Below are 16,752 nucleotides of genomic sequence, written 5' to 3' on the forward strand. Positions count from 1 at the left end.
TTGCTAAATTTAGGTAGTTTTCAACTATTCAAGGACTTTTTCATCCACTTCCTCTTTTACCTTTTTCTTCAGAACTATGATCTTTTGTTAATCCATAGGTCCCTGAGGCACTGTTAAATTTTTTGAAGTGTATTTTCTCTCTGTTGTTTAGATTGGGTAAGTTCTTTTCTATCTTCAAGTTCACTGATTCTTTCCTCTGCATTCTGATGTCAAACCTATCTAGTGAGTTTTTCATTTTCGTGGTTGTATTTTTCAGTTCAGTTCATTTCAGTCGCTCCATCATGTCTGACTCTCTGCGACCCAATGGACTCCAGCAGGCCAGGCTTCCCTGTCCATCACCTACTCCCAGTGCTTGCTCAAACTCATGTCCATTGAGTCAGTGATGCCATCCAACCATTTCATTCTCTGTCATCCCCTTCTCCTCCTGCCTTCAATCTTTCCCAGCATCAGGGTCTTTTCTAATGAGTCAGCTCTTCACATGAGGTGGCCAAAGTATTGGAGCTTCAGCTTCAGCAACAGAACTTCCAATGAATATTCAGGACTGATTTCCTTTACAATTGACTGGTTTGATTTCTTTGCAATCAAGGGACTCTCAAGAGTCTTCTCCAACACCACAGTTCAAAACCATCAATTCTTCTAAAATTTCTACTTTGTCCTTATTTATATCTTCTATTTCTCAACTGAGACTTCCTATTTTTTCCTATTTCAACTGTGAACATATGAACTTTCAAATTTTGAACTTTCAAATATGCAAACACATTATAAACCTTTTATAGTGCTATACAGCCAACTGTTAGTTGTTCACCTGGGCTAATTTTCTTGTACTTAAAAACACACACTTGGAATGGAATTCATTCATATATTGGGGACTTACTGTAATTGTTTGTTGAAGCATTTTATAATGGCTGCTTTAACATCTTTGATAGATAATTCCAACGTGTGTGTCATCTTAGTGTTGGTGCCTATTATTACACTCTGGATATGTTATTATGAAACTCTGAATATTTAAATTTTCTATTTTAGCAGATCTCTGACCCTACACTAATTGAGAAACAGAGACACCGCCTTGTTACTGACACGTTTAAGTTCAAATGTCCTGCTAAAGCTCTGCTCCTACTGTTGTTGTTGTTCAGTCACTAAGTCATGTCCGACTCTGTGACCCCATGGACTGCAGCATGACAAGCCTCCCTGTCCTTCACTATCTCCCGGAGTTTGCCCAAGTTCAGGTCCATTGAATAGGTGATGCTATTCAACCATCTCATCCTCTGCTGTCCTCTTCTCCTTTTGCCTTCAATTTTCCCCAGCATCAGGGTCTTTCCCAATCAGCTGGCTGTTCACATCAGGTGGTCAGAGTATTGGGGCTTTACCTTCAGCATCTATCTTTTCGATGAGTATTCAGGGCTGATTTCCTTTTGGACTGACTGGTTTAATCTCCTTGCTGTCAAAGGAGATCTCTGCTGAAACCACCCTAAATTGGAGGAAAGGCGGTCTCATTACTACTGGTTGGAAACTTCCAGGTGTGCCCCTTTGACACCATTCCAACGAGGAGGGAGAGGAGACCCATTGAATCCACAGAAAGGGAATTTGTTAATGTTAGGTGGGCGTGAAAGTCCTAGCTCTGCTTTTGACCTTCTCTGACGCTCCTTTGGTGGTGGGGAGAAGATGGACTACCTTGTTGCAGCCACAGCCAAACTAATTGAATCAGACCTAGGCATAAGTGTGTTTTAAACCTGTCCTGTTGATTCCAAAGTGCTTACAAACATGGTTAAGGACGGAGAAGCCTGACGTGCTGCAGTTCATGGGGTTGTAGAGTCAGACATGATTGAGCATGAACAACAATAGATTCGTTTGTATGTTCTATAGTTTTCTGTAAGTGGAATCATGCAGTATGTATTCTTTTTCTAGCTTCTTTCATAGCAAATTATTTTTAGATTTATCCATGTTGTTGTCTGCACCAACAATTCATTATTTTTTATTGCTGAGTAGTACTCCATGGTATTTATATACCACGTTTTGTTAACCCACTGACCTTATGATGGACATTTGGGTTCTTTCCAGTTTAGGGCTATCACTAGCAAAGCTACTGTGAACACTCCTGTACAAGTCTTTTTATGGACATGTATTTCCTTTCCTCTTGGATCAATACCAAGGGATAGAATGACAAGACTATGTCAGAGATATGTGTTTAGCTTTTTAAGAAACTATCAAAATGTTGTCAAAAGTGGTTGTTTTATTTTACATTCTCAGTAGTAGTACATGAGAGTTCAAGTTCTTCTACATTTTTGTTAACACATTATAGTCAATCTTTTATTATTTTTTTATAGTCATTCTTTGAAATTTTAGCCATTGTAATTGGTGTGTAGTGGTATCTCACTGTGGTTTTGATTTCCATTTCCATAATAATGAATGATGTTAAGAATCTTTTCATGAGCTTATTTAATGTCTATCAAAATCTGTTCCCCATTAAAAAAATTGATTTTTTTTTCTTATCATTACATATTGGAAATTCTTTAGATATTGTACTTGCAAGTTCTTTGTCAAAGTTATGCTTTGCAAAGATTTTTCTCCCAGACTGTGTCTTATTTTTTCATTTTCTTAACAGAGTACAACTGAGCAACTGAACAACAGTTTAGTTTTCTTTTTTTTTCCATCTATTTTTATCAGTTGGAGGCTAATCACTTCCCAATATTGCAGTGGCTTTTGCCATACATTGACATGAATCAGCCATGGATTTACATGTGTTCCCCATCCCGATCCCCCCTCCCCAGTTAGTTTTCTATAGCAGTTTTTAGTTTTAACTTTTATGATGACCAAGTTATCAATTTGTTATTCAATGGCTTATGCTTTTGGTAGCATATCTGAAAAATCATTGCCTAAGCCATGGAACACAAAGATTTCCTGTTATGTTTTTTCCTAGAAGATATTATAGTATCAGGTTTTATATTTAGTTCTTTGAATAGTTTTTAATTAATTTTTTGTATGATATGAGGTATGGATCAAGCTAAGAAATGTTTTTCTTTTACATATGGATATCCATATGGATATGGATATGTTCCATCAGCATCTGTTGAGAAAGACTATCCTTTCTCTACTGAATTGCCTTTGTCAAAAGTTAATTGTATGTTATGTTATGTGATTATTTCTGGACTCTGTTTCATCCCATTGACCCATTTCTTCATTTTTATGCCAATATCACACTGCCTTGATTAATACAGCTTTAGCATAATTCTTGAGATCAATTAGTGTTGGCCGTCCAAGTTAGTTCTTTTTCAGTTGGTTTGGCTGTCCTAGTTCAGTTCAGTTCAGTTCAGTTGCTCAGTCGTGTCTGACTCTGTGACCCCATAAATCGCAGCACGCCAGGCCTCCCTGTCCATCACCAACTCCTGGAGTTCACTCAAACTCATGTCCATCGAGTCGGTGATGCCATCCAGCCATCTCATCCTCTGTCGTCCCCTTCTCCTCCTACCCCCAATCCCTCCCAGCATCAGGGTCTTTTCCAATGAGTCAACTCTTCACATGAGATGGTCAAAGTATTGGAGTTTCAGCTTCAGCGTCAGTCCTTCCAATGAACACCCAGGACTGATCTCCTTTAGGATGGACTGGTTGGCTCTCCTTGCAGTCCAAGGGACTCTCAAGAGTCTTCTCCAACACCACAGTTCAAAAGCATCAATTCTTCAGCTCTCAGCTTTCTTCATGGTCCAACTCTCACATCCATACATGACCACTGGAAAAACCATAGCCTTGACTAGACAGACCTTTGTTGGCAAAGTAATGTCTCTGCTTTTTAATATGCTATCTAGGTTGGTCATAACTTTCCTTCCAAGAAGTAAGCATCTTTTAATTTCATGGCTACAATCACCACCTGCAGTGATTTTGGAGCCCCCCCAAAATAAAGCCTGTCACTATTTCCCCATCTATTTCTCATGAAGTGATGGGACCAGATGTCATGATCTTAGTTTTCTGAATGTTGAGCTTTAAGCCAACTTTTTCACTCTCCTCTTTCACTTTCATCAAGAGGCTTTTTAGTTCATCTTCACTTTCTGCCATAAGGGTGGTGTCATCTGCATACCTGAGGTTATTGATATTTCTCCTGGCAATCTTGATTCCAGCTTCTGCTTCTTCCAGCCCAGCATTTCTCATGATGTACTCTGCATATAAGTTAAATAAGCAGGGTGACAATATACAGCCTTGACCGTACTCCTTTTCCTATTTGCTTTCCCAGGACCTTTGCATTTTCATATAAATTTTATGATCAGTTTGTCAATTAAAAAAAAATGCCTGCTGAGATTTTTCCTGGGATTGTATTCAATCTGTAGATAAATTTGGAAGAGAATTGCCATCTTAACAAAACTGAGATTTCTGCCCCTCGAACAAAGTATAGGTTTACATTTATTTAGATTTTTAATTTCTCTCAAAAAAATTTTTGTATAGTTCTTTTACATCTTTTGTCAAAGGTCAAAGTTTTGATGTTATTGTAAATTGTATCCTTTTTTTTTGGCCAGGGCTACACAACTTGTGGGATCTTAGTTCCCTGACCCAGGGATTGAACCCAGGCCCTCGGCAGTGAGAATGTGGAGTCCTAACTGCTGGACTGTCAGATAATTCCCAAATTGTATCTTCTCAAAAATTACAGTTTATAGTAGTTTTCTGCTTATATATAAAAATATAATTCAGTTGGATTTTCTCTGTAAACAATCATGTCATCTGCAAGTTTAAGACAGTTTTACTGCTTCCTGTTTAATCTGCATGCCTTTTATTTTTTTCCCCTGCCTGACTGCACTGACTAGAATTTCCAAGTACAATCTTTTTTTTTTAAGGTGTTTTGATATTTATTTCTTTTCAGTTATATTTTTCAAATAATCAAGGAAATAATCACAGTTACAGGGCCTGACAAAGTGTAACTACTTGTAGTATAATTTTCTCTTTTTATAGATATATAAAAATAAGACATTGATGGAATCCAGATTTCTGACCAGAGTCCTTTCCCCTACGTATTGACAACACTCATAAGGATAACGTATAATATAAAAGCTCTACCTTAGGCAGTTTTATTTATTTTAGCATATGCTGTTTGGTTTTTGTTGTTTTTGCCATGCTACACAGCTTGTGGGCTTCTAGTTTCCCAACCAGGGTTTAAACCCAGGCCCTCGGCAGTGAGAGTGCAGAGTCTTAACCACTGGACTGCCAGGGAATTGCTATATACGATGTGTTATTAATTTACAAATGTCCAAAGTACACATCTTTAGTAAGCATTACCAAAGTTAAATCCATAAAACTTAGAAAACCAGAACATGTGATCCCCCTGCTGTGCAGTCTTGAATGCAAGCAAGTGAAAATGGAAACCCTTGCTTTGTTCTCAGTATTAGGGGAAAAGACTTAGTTTTTCATCATTAAATATAATGTCAACAGTAAATTGTGGAAATTTATCAGGTTGTGGAAATTCCTTTCTGACATTCATAAGAGCTTTCGTCATGAATGGGTTTTCTATTTTTTCTAGTGCTTTCTCTGTGACTATTAAGATGAGAATGTGTGTTCTCTTCTTTATTCTATTAATTTTAATATGCTGTATTGTATCAATTGATCTTGGATGTTCTTTTTTTTTTTTTTTTTTGGCCTGTGAGTGTACTGTTATTCCACCACTATTTGTTTAATAGAATATTCTTTCTCCATTGAATTGCCATTGTTCCTTTGTTGAATTCCAATTGGCTATATTGTGTTGGCCTATTTCTGGTCTTGATGCTGTTCTATTGATCTACTCATTTATTCTTTCACCAAATATTAAACTGTCTTGTTTAGAATGGCTTTATACTAAATCTTGAAATTGAATATTGTCTGTTCTCCAACTTTGTTCTCTTTTAGTGTTGTATTAGCTATTTTGGCCTCTTGCTTTTCCATGTGAAGTTTAGAATCAGTTTGTTGATATCCGTAAAATACCTTGCTGGGATTTTGATTGGAAATGCATTGACTCTATGGATCACATTGGGAAAAAGCTGATAACAGTATTGAATTTCCTATCTGCTGCTGCTGCTAAGTCGCTTCAGTCGTGTCCGACTCTGTGTGACCCCATAGACGGCAGCCCACCAGGCTCCCCCGTCCCTTGGATTCTCCAGGCAAGGACACTGAAGTGGATTGCCATTTCCCTCTCCAATGCATGAAAGTGAAAAGTGAAGTCGCTCAGTCGTGTCTGACTCTTAGCGACCCCATGGACTGCAGCCCACCAGGCTCCTCCGTCCATGGGATTTTCCAGGCAAGAGTACTGGAGTGGGGTGCCATTGCCTTCTTCGGAATTTCCTATCTATGAACATGGAAGATCTCTTGCTTTATTTATATCTTCTTTGATTTCAACAGTGTTGTATTTTTCCTTATATATATCTTGCACATATTTGTTTATTCCTAAACATCCAAGTTTTTGCTTCTAATGAAAATGGTGTATTTTTAATGTAAAATTCAATTTTTCATTATTGATATACAGGGTAGCAATCAACATTTATAGATGTTTTGTGTCCTGCAGCCTTACTATAGTTGCTTTTTATTTCCAGGAGATTTTGGTCAAGTCTTTGGGATTTTCTTAATAGACAGTCATGTCATCTGTGAACAGTTTTATTCCTTTCTTCCCAATCTGTACATCTCTTATTTCCTTTTATTATTGCCTTAAGTGAAGTGAAGTGAAGTCGCTCAGTCGTGTCCGACTCTTTGTGACCCCCTGGACTGTAGCCCACCAGGATCCTCAGTCCATGGGATTTTCCAGGCAAGAATACTGGAGTGGGTTGCCATTATTGCCTTAGCAAGGACTTATAGTAAGATGTTGAATAAGCGTGATGAAAGAGGACATGGCTTGCCTTGTTCATGATCTTAAGTGGAAAGAATCTAGTTTCTCATTGTTAAGTATGATGTAGCTATAGGATTTTTATAAATGTTCTTTATCAAGTTGAGGAAGTTCACTTCTATTCCCAGTTTACTGGAAGTTTTTAGAATTAATGAATGGGTGTTGGATTTTGTCAAATACTTTTTTCTGTATCTGTTAATGTTATCGTGATTTTTCTTTAACATGTTGGCGTAAGAAATTGTATTAATTGACTTTCAAGGGTTGAACTAGCTTTGCATCCTGGAGTAAATATCACTTAGTTACTGTGTATAAGTCTCTGTATACATTATTGGATTTGATTGGCCAATATTTTGTTGAGCATTTTTGCATCTGTGTCCATGGGAGATACTGGTCTGCAGTGTATTTTTTCTTGTAATATCATTGTCTGGTCTTGATGTTAGGATAATGCTATTCTCTATTTTCAGGAAGAGATCATAGAGAATTGGTGTCAATTTCTTCCTTAAACATGTGGTAAAATTCACCAGTGAATTCATCTGCGTTTGGTGCCTTCTATTTTGGAACAACACTCAGTACTAATTCAATTTCTTTAGTAGGTATAGACCTGTATTTCAGATTGTCTACTTCTCTGTGGGTAAGTTTTGGTAGATAAGGTCTTTCAAGGAACTGGTTCATTTCATCTAGATTATTGAATTTGTGGACATAGAGTTGTTTATAATATCCCTTCATTTATATTTTAATATCCATGGGAATCAATAGTGATGACCCCACTTTCGTTTCTGATAAGAGTAATTGGTGTCTCCTTTTTTCATTGGTTAGCTTGGCTAGAGGTTTATTGATTTTATTGCTATTTTGAAAGAAGCTTTTGCTGATTTTCTCTATTTCCATTTTTTCAATTTTATTGGTTCCTGCTCTAATTTTTATTATTCCCTTTTTCTGCTTACATTGGATTAAATTTGTTTCTAGTTTCTTAAGGAAAACTTAGATTATTGATTTTAGATATTTCTTTTTTAATATACACACTTAATGCCATACATTTCTACAGTGTTTTTACTGCATCTCACAAATTATAATTGTGTTTTCATATTTATTTAGTTTAAAAATATTTTAAATTTTTTCTTGAGATATTTTTAAGCCAGGTGTTATTCAGAAGTATGTTATTTAATTTTCAAATAGTTGGGGATTTTCTGGCTATTTTTCTGTTATTGTAGCTTAATTCCATTATGGTCTCAGAGCATATCTGTTATGAGTTCAGTCTTTTAATATTTATTAAGGTGTGTTTCATGTCCCAGAATGTGGTCTATCTTGGGGAAAGTTCCACGTGAACTTGAGAGGAATGTATAGATTCAGTTAATTCATGGTGCTGTTCAGTTCAATTATGTCAGTATTAATTTTCACCTGCTGAGTAGTAGATTTGTCTCTTTCTCCTTACAGTTTTATAAGTTAATTATGTCAGTATTAATTTTCACCTGCTGAGTAGTGGATTTGTCTCTTTCTCCTTACAGTTTTATAAGTTTTCCCCTCGTATATGTTCCTCTCATGTATACTCTGTTCTTAGGGTGTACACTTTTAAAGATTCTGTCTTCTTGGAGAATTAACTTCTTTATCATTATATAATATTCCCCTTCTTTCTTATTTTTTATTGAAGTATATTTGATTTACAATGTTGTGTTATATACAACATATATTTACAATGTTGTGTTGTTTTTGGTATATGGAAAAGTGTTTCAGTTATTCATTTATGTATGTATATTCTTTTTGTATTTTTTCCATTATGGCTTATTACAGTATATTTAATACAGTTCCCTGTGCTACAAAGAAGGGCCTTACTATTTATCTATTTCACATATAGTAGTTTGTATCTGCTAATCCCAAACTCCTAATTTATCTTCCCCATCCCCTTTCCTTTTGGTGACCGTAAGTTTGTTTTCTACATCTGTGAATCTGTTTCTATTTGGTAAGTAAATTCATTTGTATCATACTTTAGATTCTACATTTAAGTGATATCATATGGTATTTGTCTTTCTCTTTTTGACTTACATCACTTAGAATAATAATCTCTAGGTCCATCCATGTTGTTGCAAATGGTGTTATTTCATTCTTTCTTATGGCTGAGTAGTATTCCATCATATATATATTAATATATACCACATCTTCTTTATCCATTCATCTGTTGATAGACATTTAATTTACCTCCATGTCTTGGCTGTTATGAACACTGGGGTGCATGTATCTCTTCAAATTAGAGTTTTCTCTGGATATATGCCCAGGAGTAGAATTGCTCGATCATAAGGCAACTCTGTTTTTATTTTTTGAGGGACTTCCCTACTTTTCTGTAGTGACTGTATACCAGTTTACACTCTCACCAGAAATGTAGGAGGGTTTCCTTTTCTTCACACCCTCTCTAGGATTTTTTATTTGTAGACATTTTAATGATAGTCATTCTGACTGGTGTGAAGTTATACCTTAGTTTTGATTGGCATCTTTCTAATAAATTACTGACATTGAGCATCTTTTCACATGCCTATTGGCCATCTGTAAGCCTTCCTTGGTGAAATGTTGATTTAGTCCTTTTGCCCATTTTTTGACTGGGTTGTTTCATTATTGAGTTACAGGAACTGTTTGTATATTTTGGAAATAAGCCTTTGGTTGTATCATTTGCAAATGTTTTATTCAGTTTTGTATGTTGTCTTTTTGTTTTGTTTCTGATTTCCTTTGCTGTAAAAAAGCTTCTAAGTTTAATTATGTCAAGTTGTTTGTTTTTGCTTTTATTTCTGTTGCTTTAGGAGACTGTGCTAAGGAAATATTGCTACTATTTATGTCAGAGAATATTTTGCCTGTTTCCCCTTCTAGGAGTTTAATGATGTCTTTTATTTATGTCTTTAATCCATTTTGAGCTTATTTTTTGTATGGTGTGAGAGAGTATTCTAACTTCATTGATTTACATGCAACTGTGCTGCTTTCCCAACACTACTTGTTGAAGAAACTTTTTTCCATTCTATATCCTTGCCTGTTTTGTCAAAGATTAATTGACTGTAGGTGTGTGGGTTTATTTCTGGGCTCTTTATTCTGTTCCACTGATCCATATGTCTGTTTTTGTGCCAATGCCACACTGTTTTGATTAGTATTATCTTTATAGTATTGTCTGAGATCTGGGAGGGTTATACCTCCAGTTTTGTCCTTTTTCTTCAGGATTGCTTTAGTAATTCTGGATCTTTTATGGCCCACATAAATTTTAGGATTATTTGTTCTAGTCATGGATAATTTAAATCCACATTAAATCTGTAGGTTGCCTTGGGTAGTATGTGTTCAGTTCAGTTCAGTTCAGTTCAGTCGCTCAGTTGTGTCTGACTCTTTGTGACCCTGTGGACTGCAGTACGTCAGGCTTCCCTGTCCATCACCAACCCCCATAACTTGCTCAAACTCATGTCTATTGAGTTGGTGATGCCATCCAACCATCTCACCCTGTCGTCCCCTTCTCCTCCTGCCCTCTGTCTTTCCCAGCAGCAGGATCTTTTCCAATGAGTCAGTTCTTCGTATCAGGTGACCAAAGTATTGGAGCTTCAGCTTCAGCATCAGTCCTTCCAATGAATATTCAGGACTGATTTCCTTTAGGATTGACTGCTTTGATCTCCTTGCAGTCCAATGGACTCTCAAGAGTCTTCTCTAACACCACAATTCAAAAGCATCAATTCTTCTGCACTGAGCTTTCTTTATAGTCCAACTCTCACATCCATACATGACTACTGGAAAAATCGTGGCTTTGACTAGATGGACCTTTGTTGGCAAAGTAATGTCTCTGCTTTTTAATATGCTATCTAGGTTGGTCATAGCTTTTCTTCCAAGGAGAAAGTGTCTTTTAACTTTATGGCTGCAGTCACCATCTGCAGTGATTTTATAGCCCAAGAAAATAAAGTCTGTCACTGTTTCCATTGTTTCCCCATTTATTTGCCATGAAGTGATGGGACAACTATAAAGAAAGCTGAGCGCTGAAGAATTGATGCTTTTGCACTGTGGTGCTAGAGAAGACTCTTGAGAGTCCCTTGGACTGCAAGGAGGCCCAACCAGTCCATTCTAAAGGAAATCAGTCCTGAATATTCATTGGAAGGACTGATGCTGAAGCTGAAACTCCAGTAATTTGGCCACCTGATGGGAAGAACTGACTCATTTGAAAAGACCCTGATGCTGAGAAAGATTGAAGGCGAGAGAAGGGGACGACAGAGGATGAGATGGTTGGATGATGTCACCAACTCAGTGGACATGAGTTTGAGTAAACTCCAGGAGTTGGTGATGGACAGGAAGGCCTGGCGTGCTGCAGTCCATGGGGTCGCAAAGAGTTGGACATGACTGAGCGACTGAACTGATGGGACTGGAGGCCATGATCTTAGATTTTGAATGTTAAGTTTTAAGCCAGCTTTTTCACCCTCCTCTTTCACTTTTCATCAAGAGGCTCTTTAGTTCTTCTTCACTTTCTGCCATAAGGGTGGTGTCATCTGCATATCTGAGGTTATTTATATTTCTCCCAGCAATCTTGATTCCAGCTTTTGCTTCATCCAGCCTGGCATTTCTCATGATGTACTCTGCATATAAGTTAAATAAGCAGGGTGACAATATACAGCCTTGACGTACTCCTTTCCCAATTTGGAACCAGTCTGTTGTTCCATGTCAGGTTCTAACTGTTGCTTTTTGACCTGCATACAGATTTCTCAGGAGGTAGGAAAGGTGGTCTGGTAATCCTATCTGTTTAAGAATTTTCCACAGTTTATTGTGATCCACACAGTCAAAGGCTTTGACGTAGTCAATAAAGCAGAAGTAGATGTTTTTCTGGAACTCTCTTGCTTTTTCTATGATCCAACGCATGTTGGCAATTTTATCTCTGGTTCCTCTGCCTTTTCTAAATCCAGCTTGAACATCTGGAAGTTCACAGTTCATGTACTGTTGAAGGCTGGCCCCGTTTTTTCTCCTCTGACAATTTTTCTTGCTTTGAAGTTGGCTCTGTTTGAAATACAGCTACTCCAGCTTTCTTTTGATTAGTGTAACATGAAATGTCTTTCTCCATCTCTTTACTTGTAATCCATCTGTGTCTTTATATTTAAGGTGGGCTTCTTGTAGATATGTAATTGAGTCTTGCTTTTTATTTATTTATTTATTTTGTTTATTTGGCTGCCCCAGTAGTTGCAGCTTGTGGGATCTAGTTCCCTGACCAGGGATTGAACCCAGACCCCCTGTTTGGGAGCACAGAGTCTTAGCCACTGGACCACTAGGGAAGTCCCAGGCCTTGTTTTTTAACCCATTCTGACAATCTCTTTCAATTTTTTTTATTTAGGCCATTCATGTTTAAAGTGATTATTGACAAAATTGGATTATTATCTAACATATTTGTTATTCTTTTCCATTTTGTTGCTCTTGTTCATTATTTCCATTTTTGTCTTCTACCCTTTTTCTGCCTTTTATGCTTTTTTTTTCCTTTTATGGTTTTAATTGAACATTTTGAATGCTTTGCTTTCTTACCATATCAGTTATTCTTTTTTCACTTTAGTGGTTATCCTAAGGTTTATAAAATACATTTACAATTTATCCAAGTCCACTGTCAAACATTGTACTGCTTCATGAGTAGTACAAGAGCCTTATAATAGTGTTCCCAATCTCCCCCTCCCATCCTTCACAACATTGCTGTCATTTATTTCACTTATTCATAAGGTATCATAATCATTAACAGTGCTGTTATTATTTTGAACAAACTGTTATTCATTAAAGAATAAAATTTGCATTATAATTGGAATCACACTGAATCTGCAGCTCATTTTAAAATCCTTACAATGTTGGATCTTCTCATTCATGAACATGTTACATATGTATATCTTGGTATTCTTTCAAAAGACATCTGAATATCTGTGAAAAAATTTTTCAAACTCTATAAACTTTGAACTTTATAAAGTTCCTACATGTCTTTCATTAGATTTATTCCAAGGATCATACAATTGTTGACTCTTGTTACATGAGGCATGCAGTTACATGAGGCAATGTCATTTTTTATTTGTTCATTTATTTTTGCTTAAGCCAGTTTGAGATGTTTCCCTGCAACTAAAGGAGTCTTGACTGATACGGGTAGAATGTCAGGACTTGATGATGGAGCACTCAAGACACATCATCTTGAAGGGGGAGACTTATATACCCTGCTAAGCGAATTAGACAAGGGGGCAATATTGAAAAATTAAAAGCATGAAATTGAGGGACTTCCCTGGTTGTCCAGTGGTTAGGACTCCACTCCCCCCATGCAGGAGGCCCAGGTTTGATCCCCCAGTCGGGGAACTAGATCCCATGTGCTATAACTAAGAGTTCCCGTGCCACAGCTAAAAGAGCACACATGCTGCAATGAAGACTGAAGAGCCTGTGTGCTGCAACTAAGACCCAGCACAGCCAAATAGTAACTAAATATTTTTAAAAAACAGAAGCAGGAAATCTGACCTGCAGCTTAAAAAGATGACTTGAGGCAAGTGTGTTGTTGTTGTTCAGTCGCTAAGTCATGTCTGGTTCTTTGCAACCCCATGGACTGCAGCACACCATGCTTCCTTGTCCTTCACCATCTCCCAGAGTTTGCTCAGATTTATGTCCATTGAGTTGATGATGCTATCTAACCATCTCATCCTCTGCTGCCCCCCTTCTCCTTTAGCCTTCAATCTTTCCCAGCATCAGGGTCTTTTCCAATGAATTGGCTCTTTGCATCAGGTGGCAAAAGTATTGGGGCTTCACTTGAGGCCAGTGTTATCAGGATCTTATTCTAAGTTCAGGGAAGATGTGATAGGCTTATTAAAAGATAGTGGCAGTGCAGATGGAGATGAGTTAATGGTTCTAAGAGTTATTTGGTACAGAATGGGGGTTACTTAGTGACAGATTAGAAGGCTATTATGATAGATGGGGGCAGTTAAGATGATTCCCAGATTTTGGCTGAAATGAGTAGCAGAATTGTGGTATAGGAGTCGAGTAGGGAGCTATGAAGGATGATGAATTGATTATATCTGGCATGTGAGCTTCAGATGATATGAAGTGGATGAATTTGGAGCTTTGTACATATAGATATATACATATAGCTAAAGATCAGTTTGAGTGTAAATGAGATCACTGAGAAGAAAGTATAGAAGAGGAAAGAGGACAAACTTTAAAAATGATTGGCTGTGGAATGGGATTTTGCTGGAGTCATCAGTGATGCAGGCCAAGAAACAATCATGAAAGACATAGGAGAAAACTCAGGGAAGAGTGGTGTCACAGAAGTCTGGGAAGAAAGAATTTCAAAGGAGTGATCAAACTCAAAATACGAGGAAAGGGCAAGTGATATTTTAATTACTGAGTTATGTTGACTTTGCAACATATAGGTTCACCTCAGAGAGAGCAGCCTTCATGAGGACTGAATGAGAAGTGGAGAAATGGAGATAAATTCTTGCAGTTGTTGCAGGCAACTTGACTGAGAAAAAGCAGGATGGAGAGTTTTTAATTTATTTAAAGATAAGGGAGACTGTACATGTGTGTGTGCTGAAAGAATGAAACCATCTGTAAGGAAGAGTTTGAAAAGTGGGAGGATATGGACTCGAGCCCAGACATAATTGAGTACCCAGCTTTATGTGTGTGTCTCAGTGTGGAATTCAAGAGCTAGAAGATGTCTGGTACAGTGTGAGACTGCGACTGATAGGCGGACACAGAATAGGCTAGAGTGAACTAACTACGTGAGCCTGGATCCATAGGCCCTGTGCACAAAGCCTGACTCAGCCTTGCTAGGTAACCATGAATGAATCATTTAACCTGTCTAGGTCTGTTTCCTTATCTGTCAGGTGAGGATAATATTGATCTACCTCACTGGTTGGGATGAGGATTAAATAAACTAACATCTGAACAAGTGCTTATTCCAGCACCTGACACAGCAAGCACGTAAAAATGACAAAAGCACTTTTGTCCCCTGGATGGATTTCCACAAATGTCTTCACTCAGATTTCTAACTTATGTTAAGTCTGGGTAAACGTCTGCATAGTTTTCTCTGAATATTTTCTTCTTAAATAAATACCTCCTTGTTTATAACAAATTATCTGGATGCCCCTAACATGTCCTCTTAAATCCAGCAGCCCATCAGCACAGCACAGATGCCCCTATTTCCATGTCTGCTTGCCAGCTGGTCTGTCTACACACACATATACACAGTCCTTTTCTGAGTGGACACACACACAAACCCCTTTTCTGAGTGGGTTCCAAAATGTCCCTTCCTAATTTGCTATGAAGTGAGCCATAAAGGATTTATTAACAATGAAGAAAAACCATAGCTAAGTATCAGATTTCCAGAGGAAATAAGATTTAAAATAAAATCTAGAAAGTGGTTATTTTGGGAAGCAAGAGAGTGGAACTGGGAAATGGGGGACATATATAATGTTTCATCTCTTAAAAAGAAAATAAATTTAAAGCAGATGCAACTGTTGAGATGTGATAAAACTGAGTGGTATGGTTATACTGTGTTTATTATGTTATTCCCTACAATTTTCTGTTTGACACATTTGAAATAATAAAAGTTCTTACTGTGGTAGGGAAGACCCAACATGGATGTGGTTAGAATACAGTAATTACTGTGAAAATAAATAAGGTTCATAGACATTTTCAAAAATCTCACTGAAAAAGGCATGAAACAGCGCACCACGGGCCTGGTGCACTGGGAAGACCCAGAGGGATCGGGTGGAGAGGGAGGTGGGGGGGACCGGGATGGGGAACACATGTGAGTCCATGGCTAATTCATGTCAATGTATGACAAGAACCACTGCAATGATGTAAAGTAATTAGCCTCCAACTAATAAAAATAAATGGAAAAAAAATGAAAAAATAAAAAATAAAAGAAGACAAAGTTAAAAAAAAAATGCATGAAACACACACACACATATACACACAGGGCTGCTTCAGAAAGGATTTTAAAAACAATTGTGAAGATTTATATAAAGTTAAGAGTGAAGACTCTTGAGAGTCCCTTGGACTGCAAGGAGATCCACCCAGTCCATCCTAAAGGAGATCAGTCCTGGGTGTTCATTGGAAGGACTAATGTTGAAGCTGAAACTCCAATACTTTGGCCACCTCATACGAAGAGTTGACTCATTGGAAAAGACCCTGATGCTGGGAGGGATTGGGGGCAGGAGGAGAAGGGGACGACAGAGGATGAGATGGTTGGATGGCATCACCGGCTCGATGGACATGGGTTTAGGTGGACCCCGGGAATTGGTGATGGACAGGGAGGCCTGGCGTGCTGCAATTCATGGGGTTGCAAAGAGTCGGACATGACTGAGCGACTGAACTGGAGTGAACACTGTTGAAAAAAAATCAACAAGTAAATATTTCACTGAAGTTAGTTAATATGTATTTATATTCTATATTTATTAATGATATAAAGGACACAGATTTTCAAACTTTCAAAGTTTATTTATAAAGGAAAAACAATGATTTTAAGACAAAGACAATTCCTATTTATTTTCTTAGTAAGAAAAAAAGTACATGAAATAAAATTTTCACAGCCTGTACTGATTGATCTTATAAGTGATATTGACAAAAAACTACAAAAATCTAAACTTTACAGAGCTAGCAATGTTGCCACTAGGTATGTTCATCTACACTGATATAAATTAAATTCAATCTATATCATATAATCCTTTTTTCACCTTTCCCCAGTATCTGTTGGCTTTCCTCACCCCTTGCTGTGTCCCTCATCACTAGTGCTATGGAGCAACCAGACTCCCAAGTCCTCTACTATCCTATCCCTACACTAATCCACTGAGGTACACCTCAAAACACCAGGTTTCCAAGAAGCGAGGGATACCCAGCACACTGCCTCAACTCCTACCCAAGAGAGGGGGAACTGAATGTCCTCTCAGCCTCCATTCGCTCCTTCATTTACATTCCCACTGGGG

This window comes from Odocoileus virginianus, chromosome 6, assembly GCF_023699985.2.
Source record: "Odocoileus virginianus isolate 20LAN1187 ecotype Illinois chromosome 6, Ovbor_1.2, whole genome shotgun sequence".
In the NCBI taxonomy this organism is placed as follows: Eukaryota; Metazoa; Chordata; class Mammalia; order Artiodactyla; family Cervidae; genus Odocoileus; species Odocoileus virginianus.